The 15,502-nt window shown below is 44.6% G+C and overlaps 1 protein-coding gene across 5 annotated transcripts in view; it reads right to left on the bottom strand.

Moving 5' to 3' along the window:
• Nucleotides 1-15,502, bottom strand: part of ZBTB38 (zinc finger and BTB domain containing 38) — a 172,678-nt gene that overhangs the window by 9,674 nt on the left and 147,502 nt on the right. For 2 of the 5 annotated variants that reach the window (XR_015240011.1, XR_015240012.1), the window contains one exon: nt 8,721-8,855. The exons of 2 other annotated variants lie outside the window; for them this stretch is intronic. The gene's annotated coding sequence lies outside the window, so the exon portion shown is untranslated. Of the gene's footprint in view, nt 1-8,720; nt 8,856-10,024; nt 10,409-15,502 lie in introns of those variants that run through there. One more of the 5 variants, XR_015240015.1, reaches the window with a different exon arrangement.

The raw sequence follows: 15,502 nt of genomic DNA, 5'->3' as shown, positions 1-15,502 counted from the left end.
CCTGGAGCCTGCTTCCGATTCTGTGTCTCCCTCTCTCTCTGACCCTCCCCTCGTTCATGCTCTGTCTCTCTCTGTCTCAAAAATAAATAAACGTTAAAAAAAAAAAAACACGAAATAGTTATTGTTAGGAGAATATCACCTCTCTCAAGGGTGAGAGAAAATAATTATTTTTATTTTTATACTTTCGAATGTATGTATTTATGAATAAAACAACTCTGTTTACAAGTGACTTTAAACTTATTTTTCTAACTTAAATGAACTAAATGTTGATTCAGACGCATGTCAACCTGTGTATTTCTTCCTGTGCTCCAAAATCTACTTTGGACCTTAAAAACTCAATTGTAGTAAGATACCCAACTCATCTAGGTTTTCTGGAGACTACTTTGGTTTTAAAACTGGGAAACGTGGCAAACGGGGGCAGGAGGTCACTGTTCTTGGCAGACAATCCTCTGACCTTCACAACAGCCCTGGGGCAACCCGGTGTGAAACCTGTGTGCAGGGTTATTATTCCCATTAACAGAGGCAGCAACTGGGCTCAGAGAAGTTAGCATGGTTTGGCCAAGGCCATAGTTTGGTTTACAATTTATCCACCTTTCTCACGTCCTTTTTCTACTTAATGTGATTGGTTGATTTACTTCCGAGGTCTTTCCTTCCTCTCCAGTGGAGAACTTAGTTTCTTCCTTCTAGAATAAATGAGTTTTATTTTCACCTGGAGGAGTCATGGTCTAGGATTAACTTCAGCAGTAACCCCTAGAAATTCTTTTGTAGAGACATTCAGGGAGGTTGCCTTAGTCTTTGTAAGATGGGTAGAAACAAAGGTTATGAAGCTGTTCAGTGCATGGATTATGGGGCATCTTAAAAATAATTTTGTTTGTTGTTATTTAAAATATGTTACTACTTATAATTAGCTTTTTAAAAAGTTTTCATTTATTTATTTAGAGAGACAGAAATAGGATGAGTGGGGGAGGGCCAGGGAGAGAAGGGGAGAAGGAGAATCCCGAGCAGGCTCCCCACTGTCAGCATAGAGCCCAAACTGTGAGATCGTGACCTGAGTTGAAACCAAGAGCCAGATGCTTAACCAGCTAGGCCACCCAGGCACCCCAGTACTTCATTCTTTCATATGGATGAATAATATTCTGCAGTGTGGTTATACCACATTTTATTTATCTTTTCATCCGTTGATGGGCATTTGGATTGTTTATACTTTTTTGGCTATTATGAATCATGCTGACGTGAACACTGGCGTACAAGTCTGTGTGTGGATATATACTTTCGTTTCTCTTGAGTATTTACTTAGGAGTGGAATTGCTGGGTCCTCTACTAACTCTATATTCAATATTTTGAGGAACTTCCAGACTGTTTCCAAAAAGGTTGCACCACTTTACATTCCCACTAGCAATGCATAAGGGTTCCAATTTCTCTACATGATCCCTAAATCTTGTTATTACCTGTTTTGTTGTTGTTGTTGTTTTGTTTTTTCGATTATAGCCATCTAGTGGGTGTGAGGTGGTATCTCATTGTGGTTTTGATCTGCATTTCCCTGATGATTAGTGGCGTGGAGCATCTTTTCATGTGCTTGTTAGCCATTTGTATATTTTCTTTGGAAAAATGTCTGTGTAGATCATTGGTGCATTTAAAAAATGGGTTATGTATCTTTTTATAATTGAGTCATAATTGCACTTTATATATTCTAGATATGTCCTTTACCAGATATATGATTTTAAAATATTTTCTACCATTCTTAGGGTTCTCTTTGCATTTTCTTGATGATATCCTTTGAATCACCGAAGTTTTTAATTTTGACAATGTCCAACTGACCTATTTTTTTTTCTTTTGCTGCTTTTGCCTTTGGTGTCATATTTAAGGTATAATTCACTTTTAAAAGTCATCATGATATGAAAATAGTATTCATTATGTGATAAAAATGAATACATGCTTTTTGTGTATATATATTTGATATAATATATATTTTATATTGTAAAAATATTTTATAATTTTATACTTTTACATAATACATATATTTTGTACATGTACTAAATCATTTCAATATCTTGAATTTATATATACATACTCATTGACTAGAAATCCAGAAAACAAGATGTGACCTTAGCAGACCATTGAAGAAGAGAGGAACTTTCTTTTTTGCATTTAGCTAGGTTACTATTTATTATTAAAGAGTACAGTTAGGGAAAGCCAAATGGAAGAGATGCTTAGGGCAAAAAATGGGGAAAAGGACATGAAGCTTGCGTGCCCTCCTTGGGCACGTGCCACTTTCCCTGCATATCCACGTTTGCCAACCTGGAAGCTCTCCAAGTTCTGTGCTTTTGGGTGTGTTTGTTTGCTCCTTGGTTTGCTAGAGAGGCATCTTCTATCTGGGGCAATTGCTAAAGAAGTTGGAGGAGGAGGGATGGGATCAAGGAGATGGATTTTATCCATGTGAATGGCAACACTGTTGTAACAAGAACAGGAAATTTGAGAAAACTTTTGTGAGCGTCTGCGATCTGAAAACAGTTTTCACCTGGAAGAGGGTTAGGCCCAGGAAGCACCACGAAGAGGTTTTCTAGAATTAAGGAGGAGAAATTCATAGCTTTACTCACAAATACCATCAGATTTGGTGAGTTCTTTAAAACCAGAACTGGTGGAAATTTGTTTTTCTTAGGACTGGACACTAGATGTCTCAGTTACCTTGAGTCTGCAATGAGAAACGAGAAATTTATAAAAAAAAGGTTGGCACAGGGGCGCCTGGGTGGCTCAGTCGGTTAAGCGGCCGACTTCGGCTCGGGTCATGATCTCGCGGTCCGTGAATTCAAGCCCCACATCGGGCTCTGTGCTGACAGCTCAGAGCCTGGAGCCTGTTTCAGATTCTGTGTCTCCCTCTCTCTGACCCTCCCCCATTCATGCTCTGTCTCTCTCTGTCTCAAAAATAAATAAACGTTAAAAAAAAAAGGTTGGCACAGGAACTGAGCTATTTAATCTTGTATATGATGTAGCTTTTTATCTGGGGTATTGGAATTTCATTTCAATTAAACTTTTTTTTTGAAACCTGGCTACAGATAGTTGTTACCTTTGAAATTCTTAACTAAGAACTCATTAAAATATCGGTAATGTACTGTAATTTCCTGGATGAAGAAATTAAATGAAAGATATTTCTTTTTTTTTTCTTTTTTTTTTTTTATTAAATTTTTTTTTTCAACGTTTATTTATTTTTGGGACAGAGAGAGACAGAGCATGAACGGGGGAGGGGCAGAGAGAGAGAGGGAGACACAGAATCGGAAACAGGCTCCAGGCTCTGAGCCATCAGCCCAGAGCCTGATGCGGGGCTCGAACTCACGGACCGCGAGATCGTGACCTGGCTGAAGTCGGACGCTTAACTGACTGCGCCACCCAGGAGCCCCTAAATGAAAGATATTTAAAGATGTGTTGAGAGACTTAGATGAAAGTGGAATTGGAAATCAGGGTAGAACCAGAAATTACCAGCTCCCTACATTGTCCTCTAGAAAGCAGTTATTTCCACTGAGTAATGTACAAGATCTTTGTTAATAGAAAAAAAGAAAATCCTCTAGATGAGACAGATATATTTAACAGACGTGTGTATGATGTAGAGAGAGAAGCACTGGATTTGGAGCCCAAAGATGTGATTTTTTAAGAGTTAAATCACTGCTTTTATGTTCCAAGATGCCATTCAAATTCCCTCCATCTGGGCCTTGTTTTCCTCCAGCCTCTAGAGAGTTCAACATTCTTTTCCTGGAGGAAGAACTCAAGAACCAATGGAATTCTCATGGCCAATATACAACTTACTATTGTTTTTGGGAATGACAAGGGTCAAGAAAGGCATATCCATTAAACTATAAAACGTTTGTCTATGTGTCCCTGAAATTATCTTCAGTGCCTCTAATGGTACACATTTCCTGTTCTTGGGGGAAGTGGGCTCCAATTATTGCAGGCAAGTGTGGAGACAAGGAGAAAGGATGAGGGTAGCAAAACGCTGAAGAAGGTAGAAAAGAGGCCAAGAGAGCCCATGAGAGTGATTATGATCCAGCATACATCAGTTCTTTCACTCAGTTGGTCCCAGGCACTCCTCCCAAACCTGGGAGGGAGGGAAAAGAGTGCCACCATGTGGACTCAGGGTGATCCCTGGGGGTGAACTGATCACAACAGGTACAACTCACTCTCTGGCCCCTCTGGCCCTGCCACTTCTCTCCTGCTCATTCACATATGCTAATCCTGATCTCCTTCTCTGCGCGCGCGCGCGCGCGCGCGCGCGCGCGCGCGCGCACACACACACACACACACACACACACACTACATCCAGGGTAGCCTTGGTCCTGCCCGCATAACTGCAGAGAGAGGGTGGGAATAAAAGGCTAATTGTTAGTACATGAGCCTCTTAGGTGACATTTTTGGTACTTCCTGGGAAATCACCCCTTGCCCTCGGTCTCTGGCCCTCCCAGGGTCATTGCCCACCCCCACATGCCTCCCTCACAGAGTCATTTATCCAGGCTCATGTGGGTGTGCTCTTGAGGTGGAGCTAGCAAGGGAAGCTGAAGGGTACTCAGTCCTGGTCCCAGACTGCTGAGTTTCACTAAGAAGGAACAAGTGATGGCTGTTCTGCCAGGCCACACAATGAGCCGCTTTCTCGAGAGCCATGACCTTTACCCAGGAAGAGGCCGACACACTTATCAAGTCTCTACATTTGCTGGAGAGAATCTGTGGTAAACAGAGCAAGAAGGCCTTCATTGTCACCGATGGCCTGTAGAAGCTACTAGAGCTTTATATGCAGGGCCCTTGGTTGCCTGGTCAATGGCTATCATCCAATTTTACTGTGGAAATGGATTATTTAAAGTTAAAAAATAATTTATTTAGTTGAATTTGGATTGGTCTGGATGATCGCCAGTGACTGCCAATGTGTCCATGCCATAGAAAACATGCTGGTTGCTCCCTCATAATTTTTGTCTTCACTTCCCATGCTCAAAGAACCCTGATTTTGTACAGTTATTCGGTGACCATGAGTCAATCCCAGAGGCTAACCCTTATTGCAGCCATGCTTTTCTTCCTTGCCAGCGATTGGTCTAAATTGTGGACTGCTGAGGGCCTTTGAGGCAGGGAGAAAGTGCTGCCATGCTGCCCTTTCTTCTTGCTTTTGGACTTGTGTGAGGGTCTGCTGCTCTGGCCATCTTCTGAGGGTAGGTACCATATGCAGAGCTGACAGATGTGAATAAAGGCCCAAGTCCTTACTGATACGACTGGGATTTAGAGATGCCTACTTGGGGACATCTTGCTAAGCTGGCTTTTCTATGGATTGCTGTCCAAAGCATCTTAAATGATACACATGCTTTCCCCCTACCTAATTTAACATTATCAGGCATAACACAAACCCTTCAGCCAACAATTTATAAACACTCTGCTTTCCTCATGGCTTAAAGCAGTATGCTGGACTCCAGAGGGTTTCTAAGCAGTTTGTGCAGTTATACTACAGTGGAATCGGAAATTGATTTGAACAATAAGCATCTGGCTGGATGGCCAGGGAATCCTCTTTCCTGTCAAGACAACAGCCCGATTTCCTCAGAACCAGCTTTCTTCTTTGTTTAGTTCTTTATCTCTCCCTGAAGGATTTGGAATTGAGACCCAACCACCCACTCATCGATCCATCCATCCATCCACCCCTCCAGTAAAGTATCTATTAAACCCTCTCCACGTGCTCATTTGTCAGCGTGTGCTGAGGACACAATGATGACTGTGGCCGTGCTGTGGGCCATGGAGGCACCGTCAGAGGCAGTCCTGAGGAAACTCAGCCTAAAAAGATTTATCCGTGGCCAACCACGCAGAGCCACTGCATCAGGCGTGGGGTAAAAGGCACACTGCAACAGGGATCTAGGTGCCACTGCATGGAAACATCCAGAATGGGGGTCACTGGCTTGGAGGAAATCTCTGGGGATTGCTGCCTCACTAACAGTCGCTTGACAGATGAGGACACAGACCCAAAGGGAACAGATCATTTGTTCTACATATGAAAATCCATCAAGCTGTACACTTAAGATTTGTGCACTGTGCTGTGGGCATGTTTAACTTCAGTTAAAAAACCCAAAAAGGGGGGCGCCTGGGTGGCGCAGTCGGTTAAGCGTCCAACTTCAGCCAGGTCACGATCTCGCGGTCCGGGAGTTCGAGCCCCGCGTCACGCTCTGGGCTGATGGCTCAGAGCCTGGAGCCTGTTTCCGATTCTGTGTCTCCCTCTCTCTCTGCCCCTCCCCCATTCATGCTCTGTCTCTCTCTGTCCCAAAAATAAATAAACGTTGAAAAAAAAAATTAAAAAAAAAAACAAAAAAAAACCCAAAAAGGATCAAAAGCAGAAATGATCCCTAGATACACTTTTTTTTTTTAATTGAATGTTTATTTACTTTTGAGAGAGAGGGAGACACAGAATCAGAAGCAGGCTCCAGGCTCCGAGCTGTCAGCACAGAGCCCAACGTGGGGCTCGAACTCACGAGCCGTGAGATCATGACCTGAGCCGAAGTTGGATGCTCAACCGACTGAGCCCCTACATATACTTTTTTAAAGTTTACTGATTTAAGTAATCTCTACACCCAAGGTGGGGCTCAAACTCACCACCCAGAGTCGCAACTTCTACCAGTTGAGCCAGCCAGGCGCACCCCCCGACCCTATTTTTTGGCATCACTTAAGGAAGGGAATAAAGGCAGAACTTTGAATAAAGAAAGGGGAAAGCAGTGATACTTTACACATCTAAATTAGTGATTATGGGAATGATCCAATTTCTCATCTCTCTCCTGCTAGAAGCTCTTCTACATCTACAGTCGAAGTTTTAGGGGCACCTGGGAGGCTGTCAGTTGAACTCAGGTCATGATCTCGTGGTTCGTGGGCTCAAGCCCCGTGTCGGGCTCTGTGCTGGCAGCTCAGGGCCTGGAGCCTGCTTTGGATTTTATGTCTCCCTCTCTCTGCCTCTGTCTCTCTCTCTCTGAAACAAACAAACAAACAAACAAACAAACAAACAAACATTAGAAAAACGTTTAAAGTTGAAGTTTTAACTTCAATGTCAATGAGATGCTTGTAAATGTGTATTGTTTTCTGTAGGTGATATGCAGTGGGAATGCTGGTACCCCTGTGTGGATCTTAAGAGTTCAGATTCATGCCTTGAAGTTGTTGGCTCCCACTCTGGAGCCAGGAATGGTCAGAAAGATTCAGAATAGTCCAGATGTTTGTGAGGGAGCAAGCTTCAGGGGACTCCTGAAGCGGGAGCAGCTTGCTCTGGCCAGTTGGGTTTATCTCGGATCAACCTCAACACAAAGAACCCTAAGGGTATCAGACGGCAGAAGTGGCTCCAAGAACACTTACCTCATCTCTTTCACCCCAGGGGGCATGGGAGTGCAGTTCTAATCGGCACAAAGGGAGTTTGTTGGCACACGGAAAGCCTAGGAGTAAAATTAACTTCAGGTATGGCTGCGTTCAGGGCTCAAACAATGTTATCAGCACCCAATTTCCCTCCACTTGAGGTTCTTACACCGTATCAGTTATAAATTCAGGAGCTTCAAGGTGGCCCCACAAAGCTCAGCTGCCAAGAAGAATCCAGTATCTCTGGACTCTATCTTTTCAGCTCCAAGTCTCGCCGGGGGTAGAAACACACCTTCTCTCCTACAACTTTCCAGGGAATCTTAAGTCTCATTGGCTCTGGGTGAGTCACATGCACACTGCTGAGCCAATCGCTGTGACTGTGGAAAATGCAATTGATTGACTTAGGCCTAGGTCACATGCTTCTTCCTCAGACCTCTTCCCAGGCTAGTGGGCGGCTTCCTTCCTCTCACTGGGGATTCCTGCTGCCACTGTACCCCTGTACCTCCTTCTGGTTTTTCAGGACCATCACACATCTGTGGCCCGGTGGCTGTGAGGTGCAATTCCATGGCTGCCGGGGTGGAGAACAGGCCATACGATATATCTTAATGGCTTGAGAAGTTAATATTCTCACTTGGCCTCTGAGGCTGGCAGCATCTTAGCCCCTGCCAGTATATAAGGTGGGTGCTGTCATATGGCAGGTCAATAGTTTGTTTTTTTGTGTGTTTTTGGCCCTACTATTCTCTCCCCCATCCTATAGATGCAGTTTCTTCCCCTCCACCCTTAATGGACAGATGACCACTCGTAGCATCTCGTGGCACTACAGAATGCTGGCAAGTAGGTCTGATGTATGCAGCTAGTCCAAGGCTAGCTATAGGCCCATCGGCGGCTCCTAAATGCCCCTCATTCTTTGCAGGCAGTCAACAGGTGCCTTCTCTTTTCACCCCTCTCACTGGGTTGTCTGACTCCATGCCATACCACAGCACCCATCCCTGCATTACAGGGGTCTTTGCATATTACCTCAGGCCACTGTGTGTGTGTTTACCTGTGTGTGTGGTGGGGTTGCTTCCTAGTAATTCAGGCAAGAGGCAGATATAACTGGTTTATGGGATGGGCTACACCTGGTCAAGTGCAAACCAAGGTCGAAGCAGAACCTGATGTTCTGTGTTTCAAGTTATTGCCCATCTTATCCTATTAACTTAATGTTAAACTAAAAACTCTTAGGTTTGGGATATGAAAGGGTAGGTACTACCTAGAAAAACTGTTGATAGCATGCACACACTTTTGTTATGGCAACACTAACAGTTACTTCCTTCAATATGCAAAGCAGGAAGCAAGTGAATGGACAGGAGCTGGAAGAAGAGTGGGAACAACCTTACCGGGATTGGCCTCCTGCCTGGGCTGCTGCTAAATCGCAAGCTGGAGCGTCAGTGACCTCTGCTGGCAAGATTTTTTCCTCGGCTCTGCAGAAAGGATGGAGTCCCCTCCACGGTTCACGTGTCCGGTTCAGTGTTCTTGAGAGAGAAACCAAGATATTTATGCCTATGGGGGGTAGGGCAGACTGGGATTTCATGCTAAACTTTTCCTGGGGGTTGGAGGCTACAGCAGGCAGCAATCTAGGCACAGATCCTACCCCAGCCTCCATCAGCCCTCTGTCAAACGCTGACAGCTTGTTTACGTTACTCGCTTTCCAAATATAAACATGCTTTCTTTTTTAAATAAATATGCTTTCAAAAAGAATGCATTCGAAAACAAGTTTCGCATAAACAGGTTTATAAACTGTCTTAAGAACATGTTTGCAAATTGGCAAAGGGAGGTAGAAACAACTGTTGAAACAAGGTCACTTTTTAATGTGTAGTATGTGTCGGGGTGGGGGGTGTGGGGTTGGGTTGAGACATCCTTTCCCAGCACCTTCCCAAATCGCACACCTCGCCACGTGCCATCTCATGCACAAAAACATGTGAAACGTTGTTGTGGGACAAGGCCTGAGCCTGCCTCTAAGCCAGGCAGACCTTTTTACAACTGTCCAGGCACGTCCGTAATCGGAGACTTGGGGCTGGAAAGCTGGATGGCAAAGTTGAAGCCATCATGACAGGTCTCGAAGGTCATGCTGATACAGTCACTGACTAAGCAGCTCTTGCCCCTGCAGGACCTCGTGGTGGGCACCTGACCTCTCCTAGCCCACCCTCCCTTCTCTGAAGGTTGCGTTTCCGGTTAGGATCGAGCCTCTGCAGCTATCTTCTGACAGGGCTCTGTCCCTTTAACCAGAGCTAATTGGATCCAGACTAAACTGACCAAAGGGAACCAATTTCTTCAACGGGGGTTGGGGGAGGGCAGGAATCAGATATTCTCTTCCAGAATTGGCAATTAGTGCACAGGGACGGCAGTCAGTTTCTGATGGACGCTTTGTGAGGTCCGGTGGGCCTGGCCAGCACCTTGCACTGCGGGCAGGGAGACACAGAGAAGGCTGGGAGCGCAGAGAGAACGAATTAAGGTGGCACGAAGGGGGCTCAGAGATGAGGTGGAGGGCTTCCTGGTTCCAACTTTCATCCATCCATCTTAGGTTCTTCCCTTGTTTCCTTCCCACATCCCATTTTTGCCTAAACAACAAAAGACCCTGAAGACAGAGGCACTTCTGTTTAGTTTGCATTGAATACAGAGCAAAATGTTCTGAAGACTTAACGCTTGAGAGCTCAGAATTTGAATTATGTTGATTCAAGCTACCAGGAGACTCAGAAGGGATTGGAGCTTCTGTTCACTGGATTTTCTAGATGAGAGTTAAGCAGAAAACTCTCTTCCTGTTTGTTTCCATCTTTGTTATAAAAGTTGGTCTAAAATGCGCGAATAAAGAAAAGATTGGAAACAAATGTAGGACACTTATTAGAGACTCATACAATAGAGTACGATGTAGGCATAACAAGAAGAAGACAGACCCCCTGTGTCCCCCGAAAGGCTCTCCATGATGTTGGAGATTATTGGATATTATTATTGTTAAATAAATTAAGTACTGAATGCTATGTGTAGCGTTCTCACATTTGTGTAAAAAAGGAAGGAAACAAAAATATGTAAGTTCGTAAGTTCGTATAATATATATAGCTAATATATAAAATATACATATATGCTTGGATATGCATAGGATGTCTGTGGAGGACTACCCAAGATCTAGAACAGTGCATGCCTCCTGGGAGAAACCTTGGGGCAGAATGCGAGGGTAACTTATTTTTCTCTGTGTCCCCTTTCACTGTATTTGAAAAAAAAATTTTTTTCTTTTACCATGTACCAGCTCATTAAATACGTACATAATGAATAAACACCTACCAACGCATTAGCCTGCTTTCCCCTTTTATTAAGCAGAGAGCAGTCATTTCTGTTAACCAAGGGAATTCCTGGGCTCACCTATTCTGATGTGTTTGCGTTCATCTGTAAAAGTCATTGAATGATCAAACGTGAGCGGTGAGGAGTGAAGGCTCGGTGTTCCTCGGGCAGCACGAGTGAGGCGGGGAGTGGAACAGGCAGGGGTGTAGTTGCAGAGGAAACAATATCCCAGCTTGAGGATCTGCTAGTAAACTGAGTTCTCATTTCCTATGTAGATTCTCATCACTGTGAGTGGTGAAGTCCTTGGGCGCGGGCCTTTCTGCCTCTATTAAATGGTGAAAACAATACCTTCTTTCCCAGTTCTTGCTCAGATGAAAGCATTTGGCACAAGTCCCTTGCTCAGTTTTAGCCAAACACAGTGTGTTCTGTGGTCATTTTGATGGACTTTTCTTCAGCATGTCCCAGAAGGAGGGGCATAAAACCTCTATTAGTAGAGATTACGATGATGTTGGATGTCCTGGGTTTGAATTCAGACTCTGCTGTTTAGAGGAAGTTATTATTAGATGTGTCTCGGGGCGCCTGGGTGGCTCAGTCGGTTAAGTGTCCGACTTCAGCTCAGGTCACGATCTCACGTTCCATTAGTTTGAGCCCATTAGTTCTCTTTGACGATTTTGCGGGGAGTGGGGACTTTATTCCCTTCAGCATAGGCATCTTTGCCGTCAGTTGTAGAGAACCAGTCTGAGACTGAAGCCAGTAGAGAGGAAAGTAGAGCAGGGCGAAATGGGAGAGATAGGAGAGACAGAGAGAAAGAGAGAGAGAGAGGAAAGAGACAGTACCATTTTTCTTAAGCCCTCACATCCTGCTTTGCTTAAAGCCAACTATTCTGTCCGTGGCAGCTGAGAGGGTCGTGGCTCAGTTTCCTTGCCCTTGTGCTGAGAAGTAGAAATCCAGTATACTAGAACAAGGTTATGTGTTGCCCACCTACCAGCCACCCCCAACCTGATCGATATGGTCTGAAGGTGGGGCTGAGAAGCGAGGGAGAGGTGATTTCTAAAGGAAATTCAGGTGCTTTCACCATCAGACTAGAAGAGGACTCAGCAGGAAACCCCAGAGATGTCTACCAGGAAAACCCAGAGCTGTCCACCACACTTAGCAGGACAGATGGGGGCTTAGTTCTACTTCTGTTGTGGCTGCTGATGCCCCTTCCCGTTCTGAAGAAACTCTTCCCCGTTAGGGTGACCAGTCATCCTGGGTTTTCCAAGACTGACCTGGTTTAAGCACTGAAAAGCCCCGCCTCTCGGGAAAACCCTCCTTCCTGGACACACAGTGACGGTCGGTCACCCTGGAATGGAGAATCAGCACCCTTAGCAGAGGACTCATGTTTGGCATTGCTGTGCTGATGCTGGAAACACAGCTAAATCAGGAAGCTCTGGACTCTGCCTGGAGGAGCGTGCCGTCTGAGGGAATTGAAAGGTGGAAAGGTGGAATTGAAAAAGGATTTTGCCAGAGAGCTGTGGGGCCGGACTGAGGCAAAGGCAAGCCGACGTCTGAGGGTTGGTCTCACAAAACACCTTAAGGAAGAAGCTTTCTTTAGAAGGGACTTTTGACCTAGACATTGAGAAATGATCATGTCTGTGGGTGGGGGCGGAGTGGCGTGAGAATGGACCTTTCAATATTGCTAGGAACTTGTACTCAGACACAGTGTGATGAAAAGCCAGATACTCTGGGGAGTGGTGACAGCCCCCCAAAGTTCAACAAGGTCAAAGGCAAGAGCACAGATGGAAGCCTATGCAGTGGACTCTCGAACAATGCAGGGACTGGGGACCTGACCTGTGTATAACCTTTGACTCCCGAGAAACTTAACCACTAATAGCCTACTGTTGACCAGAAGCCTCACTGATAATATAAACAGTCAATTATGTATATGTTGGAGATGTATTACATACTGTATTCTTATAATAAAGTAAGCTAGAAAAATCTTATTAAGAAGACCATAGGAAAGAGAAAAATACATTTATAGCACTGTACTGTATTTATAAAAAGAATCTGCATATAAGGAGATTCGCACAGTTCAAACTCGTGTTGGTTGAGGGTCAATGGTAGTATATCATGTATCTAAATTTGAAGGTTATAAGTCAGGTGAGTAAGCTCTTAATTTAATATGCTCTATTCTCTTCCTTCGGTAAACATACCTTCCTAATAATCTGGGAGGCCAGGTTTGGATTTAGAGGACCCAGTCTGTGGTGTTCCTGACTGGGGTGAGACAGCATGAGAAAGGCTGGGCCCAGGGTGTCCTTGTATTTCTTCTTACTCTCCGCCCTGCTCCTTCCCACACTGCCGGGGCTTTGGGCACATACGTATACATGTGATCTTGAAACTTCATCACAAACTCCGTCCACATCCCTTGCAAACACCTGCTCCTTGCCTGTCCCTGGGGTCTAGGGGAGTGACCCTGGCAGGGAAGAGATCTGAGCAGGCCCTGCAAGTGGGCAGAGAATTCTCAGGTCCTGAGCACTCTGGGTGGGTACCTCATTGTTGGCCCTGCATGCAGACTCTGCCTGGAGGGAGGGGGGACCTCCGGAGGAGGGCCAGGGTGGGGCCTTCCTGCTTAGGTGTAAGGATGCCACTGAATGGTGAGGAGTTCCCAGTGGCTGGAATGTTGCCACAGTCCACATGAGCACTAGCAGAGGAGGCTGGTTCCCATCATGATGACAAAAATCGTGGCCCTGGGTTTCTCTTCAGGAAGAGAAACATCAGAAATGAAGGGGTCTGACCTGGGAAATGGCTTGCTGCTCTTCCCACTATAACCACATTTACACAGATATTGGGCATGTTCCAGTTAAGGTGTGGGATGTGGCCTTTTAGCCCCGTAAAACTGAGAAGCTAGAAATGAACAGCACCTAAGCTACACAGTATCTCAGCTGGCCAGATTTCGGGAGAGAAACTGGCCAAGCATCAGAGCTGAGTCAGCTTCTCTCTGGCAGTAGCCTATCGCTTATGTGAAGTGAGTAAATTTTTGAATTAGAGATGGCAATTTCTTTTAGATGGCCTTCCTAATGGAAGATGTTCTTCCATCAGAGGGTCCGCAATGTATAAAAGTTAAGTGATGACCTAGATTTTCAGAGCATTATACATTAGACATTATACAACGGGGGGCACAGAAGGGGCATGAAGATCCTTTCGGGGGCCAGTCTATATCTCAGATTCGAATTCCTTGGTCCAGTCATAGGCTCCCCCCATAGTTTACCCTTTGGAGTAGCTGACTAGAAGTTTCAGATTTTGATTAGTTATAAGAAAAACAAACAAACAATACACCCCTCCCCCACTCCTCGCTATACTTCTATTCTTTCCTGATTGGGTAGAGGCACGCAAAAGTATGAAGTCTCCCATTTGCTTTGGGCCACACAAGACCCCATTTTCACCCCCAACATGAAAAGAGCCTTGTTTAGATAGTCCTTGAAATTTGACTCAATTTGTACCCTCCTCATTTATTTCCATTTAGAATTTCCATTTAGAATTTATTTCCATTCAGAATTTCTTCCGCTCTCCCAAATCCTTGACAGCTAATCCCAGGAACTCTCCGGTTCTACTACAAATAATGCTGTGCTCCTACCCACCACAGCTTTGTGGTGAGAGGTCTGTGCTCTCGGGCTTCAGTGCCCTTTGCCTCTATTAGCCGGCTCTGGAACTCAACTGCTGGGGAACTCTGCTTCTCCACATACCAGCCGTATGACCTTGGGTAAGATAACTTCTCTGTGCTTGGTTTTCTCATTGGGGATTAGCTCTTGTAGAATAGCTTGTCCCTAAAGATGCCTGCCATCAATCCCTTCCCTCGTTGTATGTGCCTACTACTCCCCCATTGAGAAGTATAGTCCATCCCTCCACCCTTGAATCCATGCTGGGCTGGGACTGCTCGGATGCCCAGGGTGGTCAAGACTTTAGACGATGCCACCATCTGACTATACCTGCACGAGGGGCCCGCTCAGCTGATCCCAGTCAAACCACAGAACCATATGATCCGAGAACACTGTATATGGCTGTTTTAAGCCACTAAGTTTTGTGGCACTGTACAGCAAAAGATAACCACATTAAACGTTGATGGGGATGATAATATCAACGTCTATCTCACAGGATTGATATGAGGATTAAATAAATTAACATTAATTAGATGCTTAGAAGAGTGCCTGGTCATACAGGAGTACACCTTGGAGGTATTGTGGGTTTGACTCTAGACCACCACAATAAAATGAGTATCACGAAAAAACAAGTCAATTGAATTTTTTGGTTTTCTAATACGTGTAAAAGTATGTTTATACTATACTATAGTCCATTAATTGTGCAATAGCATTACATTTAAAAAACCGATATACAGGGGCACCAGGGTGGCTCAGTTGGTTAAGCGTCTGACTCTTGATCTTAGCTCAGGTCTTGATCTCAGGGTTGCGAGTTCAAGCCCCACATTTGGCTCCATGCTGGGTTTCGTGAAGCCTACTTAAAAAAAAAAAAAAAAAAACAACAAAAACCCCAAAACAGTGTCATGCCTTCATTAAAAAAAATACTTCCTTGATAAAAAAATGTTAAGCCTCATCCGAGCTTTCAGTGAGTTGTAAACACTGATCACAGATCCCCATAACAAATATAATAATGAAAAAGCTTGAAATATTGCAAGAATTACCAAAATGTAACACAGAGACACCAACAGACTCGCTCAATGCTGGGTTGCCACAAACCTTTAATGTGTAAAAAAAAAAAAAAAAACCCAAAAATGCAGTAAGTGCAAATCACAGTGAAGTGATGCGCAGTGAAATGAGGTCTGCCTACACGAACTGCCACAGGAGAACACATT

Source organism: Puma concolor, chromosome C2 (genome assembly GCF_028749965.1).
Source record: "Puma concolor isolate L17-30 chromosome C2, mPumCon1.1.hap2, whole genome shotgun sequence".
Lineage (NCBI taxonomy): Eukaryota > Metazoa > Chordata > Mammalia > Carnivora > Felidae > Puma > Puma concolor.
This window is presented reverse-complemented; position numbering and strand designations above follow the sequence as displayed.